This window comes from Chelonus insularis, unplaced genomic scaffold (genome assembly GCF_013357705.1).
Source record: "Chelonus insularis isolate UGA/USDA-ARS -01 unplaced genomic scaffold, ASM1335770v1 contig_25_pilon, whole genome shotgun sequence".
In the NCBI taxonomy this organism is placed as follows: domain Eukaryota; kingdom Metazoa; phylum Arthropoda; class Insecta; order Hymenoptera; family Braconidae; genus Chelonus; species Chelonus insularis.
This window is the reverse complement of record NW_023276451.1, coordinates 277,807-292,464: the sequence shown is the minus strand read 5'-3', so window position 1 is coordinate 292,464 and position 14,658 is coordinate 277,807. Positions and strand designations below refer to the sequence as shown.

At 29.7% G+C, this 14,658-nt stretch overlaps 1 protein-coding gene across 6 annotated transcripts in view; it reads left to right on the top strand.

Moving 5' to 3' along the window:
- LOC118064844 (agrin-like) overlaps positions 1-14,658 on the top strand; it is a 182,006-nt gene that overhangs the window by 107,855 nt on the left and 59,493 nt on the right. The gene's annotated exons all lie outside the window — the stretch shown is intronic.

Here is a 14,658-nt window from a genome sequence, read left to right as displayed (position 1 = left end):
TTTAGCTGCCGTCTTATCTTACGGAATCTAAGTCCAAGAAAATCGAGTTTTCAATTTCGTCCAGACGCCTGAGCACACGCCCGTATCTGAATGTGCCAAGAGAATTTCAAGTAGTTTCGCGAATTCACGTTGGCCGTTCAAACATATCTGTGTATAGATGTGCGGAGCTATGTATAACATTTACATATATTCATATACTTCATGTACAAGAGATGACGCATTGGCCAGTAAAGTCCACTGAACGTCTATGACCTAGCCGTTGTCTCCATTGCTGTACCAAAGTTGTGAATCGAATTTGCATAAAAGTACCTTCTCAACTTGTCGCTTCGATTCGCTTTAAAAACTTGCTGCAACTACGCCAATGTACACTATTGACCTGAGCTCTGGTGTTTCTTAAAAAATTATTTTATTGCTATTATTCTTTCTATTATTGACATATTATCTCAGCCTTAAAGTGGCACCAAATTTCTTAAACAATCAAAACAATACTTTTGAACACAAAATATCAATTTATTGAATCATTCTGATTGATTAACAATAGTAGTAGAGTAACTAGACGAATAAAATACACACCACTCAACGGAGGGATAAGATTCCACAAAATCTGATTAATTAAACAAAACATGAAATTCTTTCAATGAATATTTATTTTTAATTTACAATGATTTTTTATTGTTTGTTCATCTTTTGGGCATAGCTGTTTATTTATTAAACAACTCAAATGACAAATATTTATTCCTCTTCTATGAAGTTAATTATAATTTCTAAAAGTCATCAGTATTGATAAACTTTCCGTAAAATTCGGTTAGTGGATTAATTTGTGGCCATTTCTTCAGAAAACTTCCATCAAATTCTAAAAAAAGAAATTATCGACGTCTAAAGGTAACAAAATATGGTATTAACCAATACACTATGATATTCAGTTTAAGCTTATGCTTTCACCATTCTTCAATTTGGTGAATTTTTATAAATCATAGATATGGCAGAGCCACAATCAGCTTTGAGAATGCCATGCAATCAGATTCTGTACGTGTTCCAAATCCATTCTTTCTAGTATTAATTTTTTTCCTATCTTTTATTCATTCAACTACCTAGCTTTCAGTCTATTTAGATGTGTGAATTCATTGAACAATTCATACGGAGAAAAAATCCATTTCTCTCTCATATGGATTATCAAGAGTGCATTGATATTCACTTTCCAATCTTTATCTTTTGAGATGTTTTTTTTTTTGTAATCAATTGATTATAGTTATTTGTTATTGAATCTCTGTTCTATTCCATTATTTTTTATCTCTTTTATCCAATCAAATGTAGATAAAAAAGCTTCAAGTTATTTTTCCCGATTGTTAATACTTGAAAAAAGGATACTGTGAAATCAAACATTTTATCTACCAAATTTGGAGTTTTATTACAATTGTCAGCGAATAATAATCTATAAATCAATTGACCTCATTCAATTGTAATGCTTTAATGAAATTAAATCAATTATTACCAGTCATTAAAACTATTATACGATAGTTTATAATAATTTATTACATTGTAAATTATATTCTAAGAGAGCTTTTGAATTCTCTCTCTCTCTCTCTTTCTCGGTAAAACTATCTTACTTTATGTATCATAATTAACCCTAGATCGTTAGAAACTAGTGCCTGGAAACTCTCGTCGTTATGGTGCAACTGCAACACGCCAGTAGCATTACAAGCAGAAGCTTATTGCCCTTCTACATCTAGTTACAGTAAAAAAAACTATTTGCATTCTTTTGCATATCTTTTAATATTTATAGATGTAAGTACTTGTTCATTATCTATTTGTGTTCATTTTTATTTCCAATAAATACATTTTTTTAATTTTATCCTTATTATTATTTTTTAATTTAATTAGTTTACAAATGCTCTCGTTCAACAATATGCCTAATAACACAATAGATTCATATCAAATACCTTCAAGAATATAATTTAAACTTGAATTGTATGTTTCTACGCATCACAGAAAACATCAAGTCTTTTATGTGATAATTATGAAAATCCCGCCGGTTTTACCGGGGTGTAAAATGCATGTGAAACCACGACAATGCTCATTCCTTCTTACACGACTGAAACTTGGTGTACCAAAAGCCCAGAATTACTATGAATGCAGTCCTTAATCTTAATAAACTTCAGCTCGTAGGGTCTCTTGGTTATAAAGCTCTACAACTGGTGAACATCGTAGTTGTGGGTGTAATGTTTAACCTTTTCAAGTAGAAATAGCACCAGGAGCACTCCTTAAAATTCTACTCAAGACTGTAATATGATGCAGATGCTATACTGCACTCAAGTAGCCAGGAGTCATTCAGAGCTTTTTAACTTTCGAAACGATCATTTCATACCAGTTTTGATGATTACTTCTATTAACTATAATTAAAAAATTTAATTATTCTCATTTAATGAAAATAAAATTGAATACGAACTTTTTTTCTCAGTCTTGGTGCTATTACGTTGATGATTAGCTATCTTACAAAAGGAATGAAAGTTTTTAAAAAATTGAAGTAGCTTTTAGAGTAGAGATACTTTTGTTATTGCATATATTGTTCAGCAGTTTACTGATTCAAGATAAAAAACTTCAATGGTTGTTTGAAAATGTGAAGTGTTCTCTTCTATCTCTATTTCACCTGCTAGATTTACTTACATTTAGCAGCCATCTGTATTCCATCTTCTGACTATCTAGACAATATACAAGACGTCCATTATCATGATACTCTATGCAGTAGCAATTTATAGATTGGTGTCTTGTATCATAAATCTCAGCTTTACTGTCGCATTTATTATGGAAATATCGTCTAATGTCGTCACAAGTCCTAGAACTATCTGATTCCTTTAGTTAATGATGGTTGAATAGAATGCATAGAAGATGGAAATCCTTGAATTGGTATGATCATTTTTACTTAAAATTAGATACCAAACATGTTCATTACTTCAATCTAAAACAGTTAACATGGAAAAAAATTGTCTGATGTATGATTAAACTAGAAAAGCTTAAAGGTTTTGGATTTAAGAGCAGCGAGAAAATTTATTTGTAAAACTACATAATTATTTTCCAATTTAAATCTAATTTCTTCTACCAGAATATGTTTGTTGGGACCATAGCGATAAATTTCGCAAGACAATCCTTTTATTATTTTCTTCATTTCAAGCAGGTTTCGTTTTGATGCTTCGATAAAATTTGCTCAAGTTTTTTTTCCTTCATTTCATTGAAACTGAAAATAAAAAAAAGGAAAAAATTAAGTATAATTATAGCTGTCACTGGATCATTTTATCTATCTTATTTAATTCATTTTTTGAAGATTCTAAAATTATACTCTTATATTTTCTTATTTTTTTCACATCATTGAAAATACCTCGCACGTTTCAACATCATTTGTCAGGGCATGTTAAGTGATATGAAATAGAGCATGCTTTAAAGGCTTTGAACTGTACATTTGTGCTATACAGTGAAATTTCTGAGGTTTTGAATTATAAGAAAAAAGAAAAATTCTTTAAGCTTCTACGTAATTTAAGCAATATATCCACCGAATTTTTTCCAGTTTGCAATTAATTTTGTTACTAATAGAACTCATCGAAGAAGTGCAATCAATAAAAAATCCAATTCGTTTTTGATTCGTTGCCTAAAGTTATAATTTGTTCAGTTATTTTAGTGACTACCTCCATTATGAAACCCAATGGATTAACTGCAGCTAAGAGTTAACTCTTGAACAGTAAATTCGATCAATTATATCTCCATGAGTAAGACCTATCATATCCTAGATATCAGAAATAAATGGAATGCTTAACGAATTCACTTGAATTATTCTCGAAAATCCAATCAATGGTAGAATGAAGCTTTTACTAGTTTTTTCAACAGTCAAAAAAAAATTTGACTTCTTCATTAAAATACAGAAAAATCTATTCTAGTATTTTAAAAAAATGTTTTCCTATTAAATCCAATTAAAATAACAAACTCGATCTTTGTGTATATTGCATATTCATTCCAGACTATTGGAAAAAAATAATATCAAAGACGGTTGAAATGATTTTTCTCGTGCCATTCAGTAGCTTTCTGATACTCTTTTATGATTAAATGAAAATAAAGTAATGCAGAACTTGTCAATCAATTTAATTAATCTGCATCAGATACACAATTACAACAGTGTTTGATCAGTGACCTGGGACCTTTACTTATGCTTCTTTTATTAATCCTATCTCTATTGCTTTCATCTCTTTATCTCTGTTGCTCTCGGTTAAACTTATATGACCGTAATGGTGAGGTGCACTTCTAGTTGCATTTTCTAGTAAACTTCATTACTAAAGCACTCAAGGACCTTCGTATCGTCTCTATGTGGTGACACCTAATCTTTAGGATGCTAAAGTTAGTGGAAGCGAACCATTAAGACGCACAGAAGTGCAACAAGAGCGATGGAGCCTTTGATGGATACATCAATAATGGAAAATCGATCGTATCTGGAAGTATCTAGAGAAATTATTACAGACGAATTGGGAAAGTGCTATCGTTGAAGCCATATGCCAAGTGCACTAGGAATTTGGTTTGCAGACTGCTCTGAGTAAGCATAAAGGCAAATGCAGTTATTGATTAAGTGAGTACTTTAGATTTAATAGAGTACAGCTTGTTCTCAATTTTAGTGCACTCAGCTTTACAATTATTAACTAGTATAGATCTTGTATCTTGTCAAGAAAGTATTAATCTGTGAACATTCAAATGTGTCAACAAGAATTGACTAACTCATCTTATTTTAGCTAATTAGAAAAAGCGTTATAAACCTGGCTATGTTTGTTTTCCAGCTAAAGCCCAAGCTTTAGTAAGATTATATACGTTTGAGAAAGGTAATATTTTTTTTTGCTCAAGAATACTCATTTGAGATCATTTTCAACGAGTCTAAGCTCTGAAATTAAAATGTCAAAGCATTTTTAATTTATGGTAATGAGCTTTAAGGTGAGATTTATTAATAACTATTCTATGAAAGCAAGGAAATCTTTGAGGAAATATTTTTAAAAAATCGTTTTTTAATATTTACAGCTGCAATTTGCTGTTTCTTGATAATTTCTTGAGAGAATGAATTGTCTTACAATAAATTATAACATACGTATCATAGACTTTGGCATAATTATACCACAAATGAAATTAAGGTAGGAAAACTTTTGAAAATCGAGTCCAGAAAATTTTAGTTGAAATCTCAATCCCTCGTCTGCACTTAGTCTTCGTGTGTGCATCGTCACGTAGTCGATGTCTCGAGCTGGGACAACGCCTATTTTCGCGATTCTCTTGAGATCCTGAAAGCACACAGATGCAGACTGGAAGAGCTAGAGAATGGACTGCGTACCTTGGGGAAAGGAGTGGTTCATCTCTCGAGACTACAAATAAACCTACACCTCTTTTCTACGTTAGAATGAACGAAAAGAAAACGTAGTATTATTGTCCGCGGCGTTTCTTTATTCTTTTTCTTTTCATTTGAAAGCTTTTTACTTTGATCAAAGAATGATGAAGACTTCATATTAAAGACCAAGTTATGCTTGCGGTATTTTTTAATCATGTTCAGCCTTTTCTTGTTGTCGTATTGTTACGTCTTTTGCTACATTTGTGATTCATTATTGAATTTTATTCAACTATTTTTGTTCAACCAAAAACTTTTAGATTGTTAGTATTCCTTACGGTCAGTCAGAAAAATTTATTTCTTTTTTGTTTCTGCTAGTTTGTACTTCTGAGCTTAGGGATTAAATATAGGCCGGTGGATTTGCAATTCTACGGATTCAAGGAAACGTTTTTAGCTTTCTGAAACGAATGTAAATGAGTAAAAACCCTTGAAAATACTGAAACTAGTTTTAGTCATTTTTTTTGTGCGAAAATAAGGTAAAAAAATCATGAGAAACAATTATGCACTGAGTGTTAAATTTTGTATGGGAACAAAAGAATTTCAATACTGGAATATTTCAATAAACTATGTATATTTCTGGTAAAATAGAAGCTTCAGAAATATGAAATTATGAAACAATATATAATTAACAGCTGGCTTTTTATGAAAGTTCATACAATTTGATCATGTTCTAGCTTAAAATTAAGCCTTCATAAAAAATTTTTCCACTCCAAAATGCTTTGGCTTTGAAAAAATTTTATTTCTCTCTAAAGTCAAAGGACATAAAGTGCGTTTTGACGTATAGTTTAATTTTTTCATTTAAAAATAGTAGTTTATATTGTTATGACAGATTTTAATAAAATAGTCCATATCGCAAGCTAGAATTTTAACAAAATAATGGTCTAATGTCGCTTAATCTAGATTGAGAGGCTGTTCCAACTTCCTTTCTCAATATGTCTGTCTCCATCTCTCAACAAAGCGGCATGGTGACAATGCATTGAGTCGCTGACAAGCGACCCAGTAAACGTCAAACGCAGATAGTCATGGAATGACTGAGTACCCTAGTGGCGCACTAACTCTGTATGAGAATGAAACCGATCGAAGAGCTGTCATTCGCTGAGCATGCCACCCATTCGATCGATTAGTAAAGAGCCTTCTATTATTTTATTCTCATTGAGAGATCTATATATGCATGCACGCAGACAACTCAAGAGGAAACAAGCATCGTCCATTGCTAATTAGTCGTTTACGTCAAACTGAGTTTAATGATGTCATGTGTCCTGAGCAGTCGTGATCTCATGTCATCACGTCTCTTTCGTCCGTTCATATTGACAGCCTCTATTAATTAAACTTTACTTTGAATGAGTTCAAATTTTGTAATCATCAAGAGAAATGGTGCTGGTGACTGTCAGGAGTAATTATCAATCAAGTATTGTACGAGAAAGTCAACAGTCTTTTCGTTAATTTAACAATATTAAAGACACCCTAACTTATCATTGATCATTTATAATAAACAGAAAAATAATAATAACAAACGTTTATTTTGAATGAAATTTTATCGAAAATAAAAATTATTTTGCCAAGCTTTTGTAATTTTATAAAAGCTGTGAAATAACTAAAACTCATCAATCACTACAATATAAATTATATAATAAATAGTCCAATAAAGATAAGTTAATCAAAATAAAACTATTCAATTGAAAAAATAAAATTTAGTAAAATATAAAACATGAAATACGATTGTGTTTCATCGATATTTGTGGGGTTATAAAAATAAATGTACACGTGAGCATATGATGAGACAGTTAAATTTGAATATAAATATTTCACGGTTCAATAGTGCGTGCACTCTCATGAGAAATGAAATCGAAACTGAACATGTTACTGCATCAATACTCTGACATGCAATGTAATTGGTTACTTTCAACATGTGTAGTTACCCTTTCTCATATTCTTTATATGTTGTGCCCTATCAACAATAAAAGCATATCAACCAATGGAAAAAACATGGTAAAATATTTTACTCATAACTTTTAGATGCATATTTCAATATTTTTTTGTTTTGTATATTTATTCTTTTATCTTATTACATCGCTTAAATCAAAACTTGATCCTAACTATTTTAAAACTTGATAGCTTTTTAAATGTTGCTATAAAACTCCGAAGAAAAATGTTCAATCATTTGCCATGTTAAGTTGAAGATTAATTAAAATCAATATAAACAATTCGTCAAGTAAAAATGGATACATGTGAATAGAGCGTTTATCTGACTTTGAATGAAAAACAATTGTGATGCAACCAGATTACGTAATTGCAGGCTGTAGAAGATTTGTAGCGAAAGTTTTGTGAAAAGAAGTACTGTTAACTACTGAGTGTCGGAAGTGGAGATGCGTGGATAGTATTTAAAGCATGATAAACTGATAAGAGTTGGAGATTATGGACTGTAATTATCGCTGATGAGATTTTCTAAATTGATATTTAACACTGAAGTAAGCACGATAATAAAGGTGATAAGGCAGTTTTAAGTGGATTATAGTGACCACATAAAAAAGTTGTGGTTAAAGCTTACTAATAAATCATTGAGAATTAACTTTGCTTTAAATTTTCTTCAAGACTCAACTATATCAATCTCTGTAAAGTAATTGAAAAAAATAGGCTATTGCCATCTAATGTCTCAACATCACGATAAGATACTTATCAATCTCCAGCAAAAATTGGTCACCAATTTATTTGTAATTTTTCTTTGAAAAAAAAAATCTTATTCCAAATAAAATACCACAATTATTTATCAGCAATATAATTGAATTTTTCTAGACTTGATTTTTATAGTGAAAAATATATTCCATCACCCTATAGTGTCATACAGATGATGCAGGTTTAAGGGACAAAAGCTCAAAGAGATGATTATATAAAAGTAGTTGGGCCACAGCAGGTCAAAAAGGTGACTGCTAAGGGGTGAGCTAGTGAAAAGGGTTAAGGGATGCTAGACACTTTGGTTTATCGTACGACACAGATCTTCATTCAAAGAAATGTTTAAAGTGCTGAGTAAGCTTTTGCAGAAGCTTATTTCACACGAGCTCATTACTTCGTACATAGTGGAGAGATCGAAGCGATCGCGTTAACCGGATCTCTTTGCCTTTAATAAACTGATAGGGGACGCAATTTTCTTATGTCAATAAATGTTTTTATCTCAATAAGTTTAAGCAATCAAAATCGGTAGTTTTTTTATTGATAAACTTTACTAAAAATAATCAGTCGAGATGAGTAAAAAGTAGAACACTTTGTTACGATGAATCATCTGCTCTCGTTTCGAAAAATGAAAAAAAAAATCGACTTTTATGTGGCGCGCAATGAGAAAAATTGAGGGTAAGAAATGGGTGACGTAATCTTGAAGAAAGAGAGTGAGTAAAGTAGAAGAAAAGGGAAAAGGATAAGCGTTAGTATAGCGAATAGAACATAAGACTGTAGACTAGTAAGATGAAAAAGAGGAAACATTTCTTCCCATTTATCTGTAAGTTCCGTTTTTCACTTGTGTGAATGAAGAAAAAGAAATGATTTTTTTACTTATACTTTTCTTCGTAATGTACTCCACTAAACGATTTCACTGTCTGTTTTTCTTGATACTTATTTGTAAAATAACCATAATCGCTCTTGTGTACGCTACTTTTTTGAACTGCTCGAATATAAAAGTTTTTTTTTTGTTAATGAAAAAAAAATTTTTATTTGAATGTAAAAATTTTTTTTTTGAATATTTTTGTTCATTTTCAATTCTGTGCGTGTACCACTGGATTTAAAACACGCGATATAGATGTCTGGTTTTTTATAGTGAAAACGAGCTACAAATGTATCTTTTAGGTTTAATATCCATCTCAAATAACTGCTATCAAATGCAGCTTGTTTAAACTTCTCTCTTATGAGTCCTGTACTTTCAACTTACTCCCCTAAAGTCATGTACTTACTGAAGAACTTTCACGTAATTGAGTTTCATAGTAAATATAAAAATATCTTTATTTATTTATATAAATCAATAATAAATTGAAATAATCATAAAAATATAAATAAAAAAAAGAAAAAAATGAGAAATAATGTGATGTGCAGATTCGTGGTATTTGTGGCACTATGTTGGCACAGTTTTCACGGTTTCCTTGAATACAATGGACTTCCGTGTATAATAGGATATGGTTAGAGTTTGTAAATGGACCTTGGACTTGGTCGAAGCAAATGAGATGGTTAATTATCTCAGGAAATTAAGTGGAAGCTGTTTGATTAGTGGTTTTGATTCTGTCAACCATTAGCATTATCAAGTTAGATTAGATGAAATGTATGCAAATAGAAAATAGTCTCGAACTGATAAATCAACACTATAATAAATAAGATTTACCCATTTACCCAATCATATCAAACTATTTGCCAACTTGAATGATAGTTATAAATACTTGGATTATTTTTTATTCCACATACATTGCTGATTCTATTAATTGTATACCTGAAGGTTTTTAACTAATAAGGGAAATAATGGATGAATTTTGATATCATATCATTGAATAGCATCAAAACACACAAAATGTCTGTAAATTTATGATATTTGTCAGTATCTAATGATCAAGAAGAGTAGGGATGTGTTAACTGACTATTAACCATTTATAATAACATGATTGTCTTTGATTGACGTTATACATCATTAATATTCCATGGTAAAGATATGCTTCAGATGTGGTTCAGGGGAGTAATATTAGTAAATTCAATTGGTAATTCAATTTTCACAGAGTAATTAATGCATACCATTTGGACACCACAAGTTGAGCGATAGATGCGCATGCTTCATGTGTATCATCCTAGTTGTTCACATAATTAATTTTTTATTATATATTAATAGTTGATCACAAAAACACCAAATAACAAATTTTAATAACAATTATTTTGAACTTCAAAATTTTCACTTCAGCCTGAATGACCTCATAAAAAAATTTGATTAATCAATGTACAGAGTTATTAAAAAAATAAATCTTCAATAATATAAATCAATGAACAAGTAAATAAATAGAAAGAACAGAAATACATAAATAAAGTATTGTGAATGAAATTGAAAAGAAAATATCAAAGCTATTTAATGAAAGTAATTGATTTTCTCATTACAAATCATCCTATCTCATAACAGATTATTTTCTTAAGGTTCTTTATTTCATTGATGATCTTTACTTCTACCAGCTTAGAATTGTCTATGCGAGATTCATATTAGTTATCTCCTCAACTGTTATTAATTGAATTTCATTGCAGTTGCTCCTCAATAGAGATAATGTCAGACAGATTGTATTGAACTTGAGTATCCTTGTGCGTTGATGTCATTAACAGCAAAATAATGTATTATTATTTGAAATAACATTAAAAATGATTAAATTTTTATAGTCGATTATTCACTTGAGAATAAACCATTCTTGACTGATGTTAAACATTTTATTTTAAAATTAACATAAGTTTAATTATCGAATGAAGGATTATTGGCGTTAGTTCTCTTTATTTTTCTGATTACTACTATTTATGAATTTAATCATAATTCTTTGAATAAATAGTTAAGTTTTTATGTGAACGAACTGTCATAAACAAATTTATATATTAAAATACTCTTAATGAAAGTTTGCATGTGTGTTTAAATTGTAGTCATAAACATGCACCCTGTGGTACCAAAGTTAATTGATTTACTAAGTAATTCTACATTTTATGCCATTCATTTTTTCTTCATTATTATCATAATGTTCTTTAGCATAAAACAATGGAAAGAAACCATTTATTAAAATAACAATTATTAAAGATTTGTAGTATGTATTAAACATGAAACATTATTTTCTATGTTTATGTCGATTTTTTTTTTATAGCTACAAAGAATAGATGTATTCTCGCTGAATTATTGAAAAAACAAAGTGATTAAAAAATAATAAAAAAAATAAAACGCTACTTAAGAAATTATAAAAGTTCGCGGACGGATCAATTTATTAAGCCTCAAGTTCTGACAGTCTTTTCCATCTCCCTCTTCTTAATTTTCTTCCTTTCGTGGATAAGTAATTGCAGGTCACGACCACCAGACAAGACAGATCATGACGGATTATCCTCGCGACTAAAAAGTTATAGCAGTATAAAAATTTAGTCTTCAAGTGGAAAAAAAACTTTTACTTTTTAGCAAAATTCTCGGAGAAAAAAATCATATCAACTACTGCTATTAGAGCTTTATACCTTTGATTAAACAACATTATACTGATAAAAAAAACAGTCAATATTAAATGCTTAGAGTGTATATGAATAAAAAATAAAAGAAAAACAACGAGGGGAAACATAAACTGTAGTTTATGAATAGTATTTAAAGAATTAACTTTTTAAAAGTTCCTAAATATCCTTCTAACATGGAAAGCAGATCAATAAAATTTTTTTTACAACAAAGAACCTACGTAATGACTTAATCGTTTTTCTTACTATTTATTCAAATTGATGAGATAAAAATAAAAAAATGAAAATATTTTTTCAGAAAAATTTATTATTATGGAGGATAATCTAACCGTTCGTTATTTTCGCAGTAAAAAAGAATAAATATTTAATGAAAAATAATCAACCGAAAGGTGATATGTTGAGAAGGTCGAATAACCAGAACGTTGACCCTATCCATGCAATGGCTGACCACGGGTGGCGCTTTACTACTTAACATACTCTGTTTACCATCAACGAAGCAAAAGTCACCTCGTGTTCACCTCTGGTGGTTATAAACTATGTGAAATACTGCTTCCTTGCACTGCCGATTGTATCAGCGACACTGCGAGGAGTTGACCTCGTTTTTTAATGGTATAACGATAGAAAAAACTAGCCTTTAGGCGCCGACGAGATTCCACACTGTTGACAATTTGATGTTGTCACTGAAAATATATTAAAGTTTTGATGAAAATCAACTTTATCTAACTCTTCTCTACAATCTTAACTATTTTATCTATGTTTACATACGTTTTTCAAAGTTATGTTGGCTTATTTTATTTTGTTTTTACAATATTATTACATTGTAAAAAGTTTTAATTCAATTTTCTGATTCTTCTTGTGCACGAAAAAGAATATTCAGTTGTAAAAATCTCGATTTCTTTTAAAAATAATTTGTAAGGCCAGTAAACTGTTTTTACTTGAAAAAAATGTAAGAAAAGTTTATTTCAATTTAAAAGTAATTTTTATTCGGTATCTGTTAATAAAAAAACTATTTAAGGAAACCAACAATATTTATTTTGTAAATTGTGCTTAAATATTAATATAGAAAAGCTCAATATTTATAAAATATAATTTCTTGTAAATATTTTACGTATATCAGATTTTTTTTTTTTTTGAAATTTGACTAGTACAGATTAATTAAAAATGATTGATCGAAATGTTATGTTGATGAATAAAAAATTATTTTTTTCACATCTGATCGTTTTTAATAATAATCCGACCTGACATGACGATGATCCAAAAAACAACATACAACGAGTGATCCTATGTTCAATATCGAATTTTTCCGATAAAAGTAGGAATTTATAAGCATTGGATGTTACATCATTTTAAATGTTAAATTCATTGTATTAAAAAAAAAAAAAAATGTAAAACTGATCCTAAAAAGAAAAAAATCCGTGGATGAGAAGAATTAAGATTTTATATTTTTTTAGAAATGGGAACATTTAGCGAAGGAGTAAGGGGTGAAATGATATGTTATAAGGTATGGTAGTCGAGTGTATTTTAGCACAGTAATCCCTGAAAATGCCAAGAGACAAACATTAAATCCTCTTTTCTTTCTTAGGGCGTGGACATATTATGTCCGAACAAGCATTCTATCGGGTATCTTTGTAAGCTCGAACTTGACCTATATTCACATCGAAAGCTTTGACCTATCAATATCACGTTGTTATGGTTTCTCCTCTTTTGAGTGAGTTTGTGAGGCATTAAAACGTTCCTTGGGGCGGAGTTCCCTAATGTAAAGTCTATTATATGATAATCGATAAGATGAGAATTCCTTTTTGAATAACATGACGACAATTGAGGTAGTCTTTTCACATAATGAACAATCTAATAGAAAATATTTTCGTGCTATTGTCTTTTTTTATCTATCAAGTTTTTCATTTTCTTCCTGAAAAAAGATGAAAGCTTATTAGAAAAATTTCTTTCATAACTAAATTGACAGATTTATTTATGAAAAAAAATGTTCGATAAAAGAAGCTTTGTTTATGAAATAAATGAAATTCTTCTAATAAAATCTATAGACCGTGGAAAAATCAATCTACTAAAGGGTTACTAATAAGAAAAAAAAGATTATTCGATTGTATTTCACACGTTGCTGTGATTCATGAAATTTTTTTCATACTTCTTTTGTTTCATACGACACTTTTTATGTAGTGTGGCTTTTCTTTAACCAGCATTTCTTCATCTCGGTTTTCGCTAAATATTGCGGGTCACGTCGCACTCTCGATGCTATTGTCGTCGTGGTCGTTAAATCCCTGTGCCGCAACCGCACAATATAAAGCTTTTTTCTCCGTTTACTACCATTTCAACGATGAGTTCCAGATACCTCAGTTTAAGTCATGGAAAGACTTCGACTAGTGAATTTGTATTTTTATTCAAGCTATGAGTATTTTTCAATAATATAAAGATTTAGAAAAATTTCATGGGAAAAGAGTTAGGAAAACTTTAATCAATAATACTGATCTGGCTCATAATAATGGAACATGAAAAAAAGGATTGAGTACAATTTTCCCTACAAGATGGTAAAATTTTTCCCTCTACTCTTTTGTACACGCAGAAAATATTTTTACTAAATTTAAAACCCAAAAATGACAAGTGTACTTTTTGAAGTAAAAATATTTCTCTCCAACAGTAAATTTTAAATTCTTGTGAGTAAACTTTATACTTGAAAGGTGTTTTAATAAAATTATTACTGACAATAACTCAAAAATTCACTGTTCAACAAAAATATTTGTAATTCTATTTTTTCAAAAGTAAATTTACTTGTCATTTTTTACTTACGGTTAGTGCAAAAATTATTTCCATGTAAGGGAAATTTGACCATCTTGCAGGATAAATTTTACTATATATCTGAGTTACCCTGAACTTCAGGCTAATTTTTATTTAATCCTTTTTTCCGTGAATTTTTAGATATTTTTTAAAAACTATCTAAGTAACTTGGGATTCATTTATATCAATAAACTTGATAGTTCATCTCATTTCTCTTCATTTTAATTAATAGAACGCATTGTTCTGTATTAATGATAATTATTTTAAAT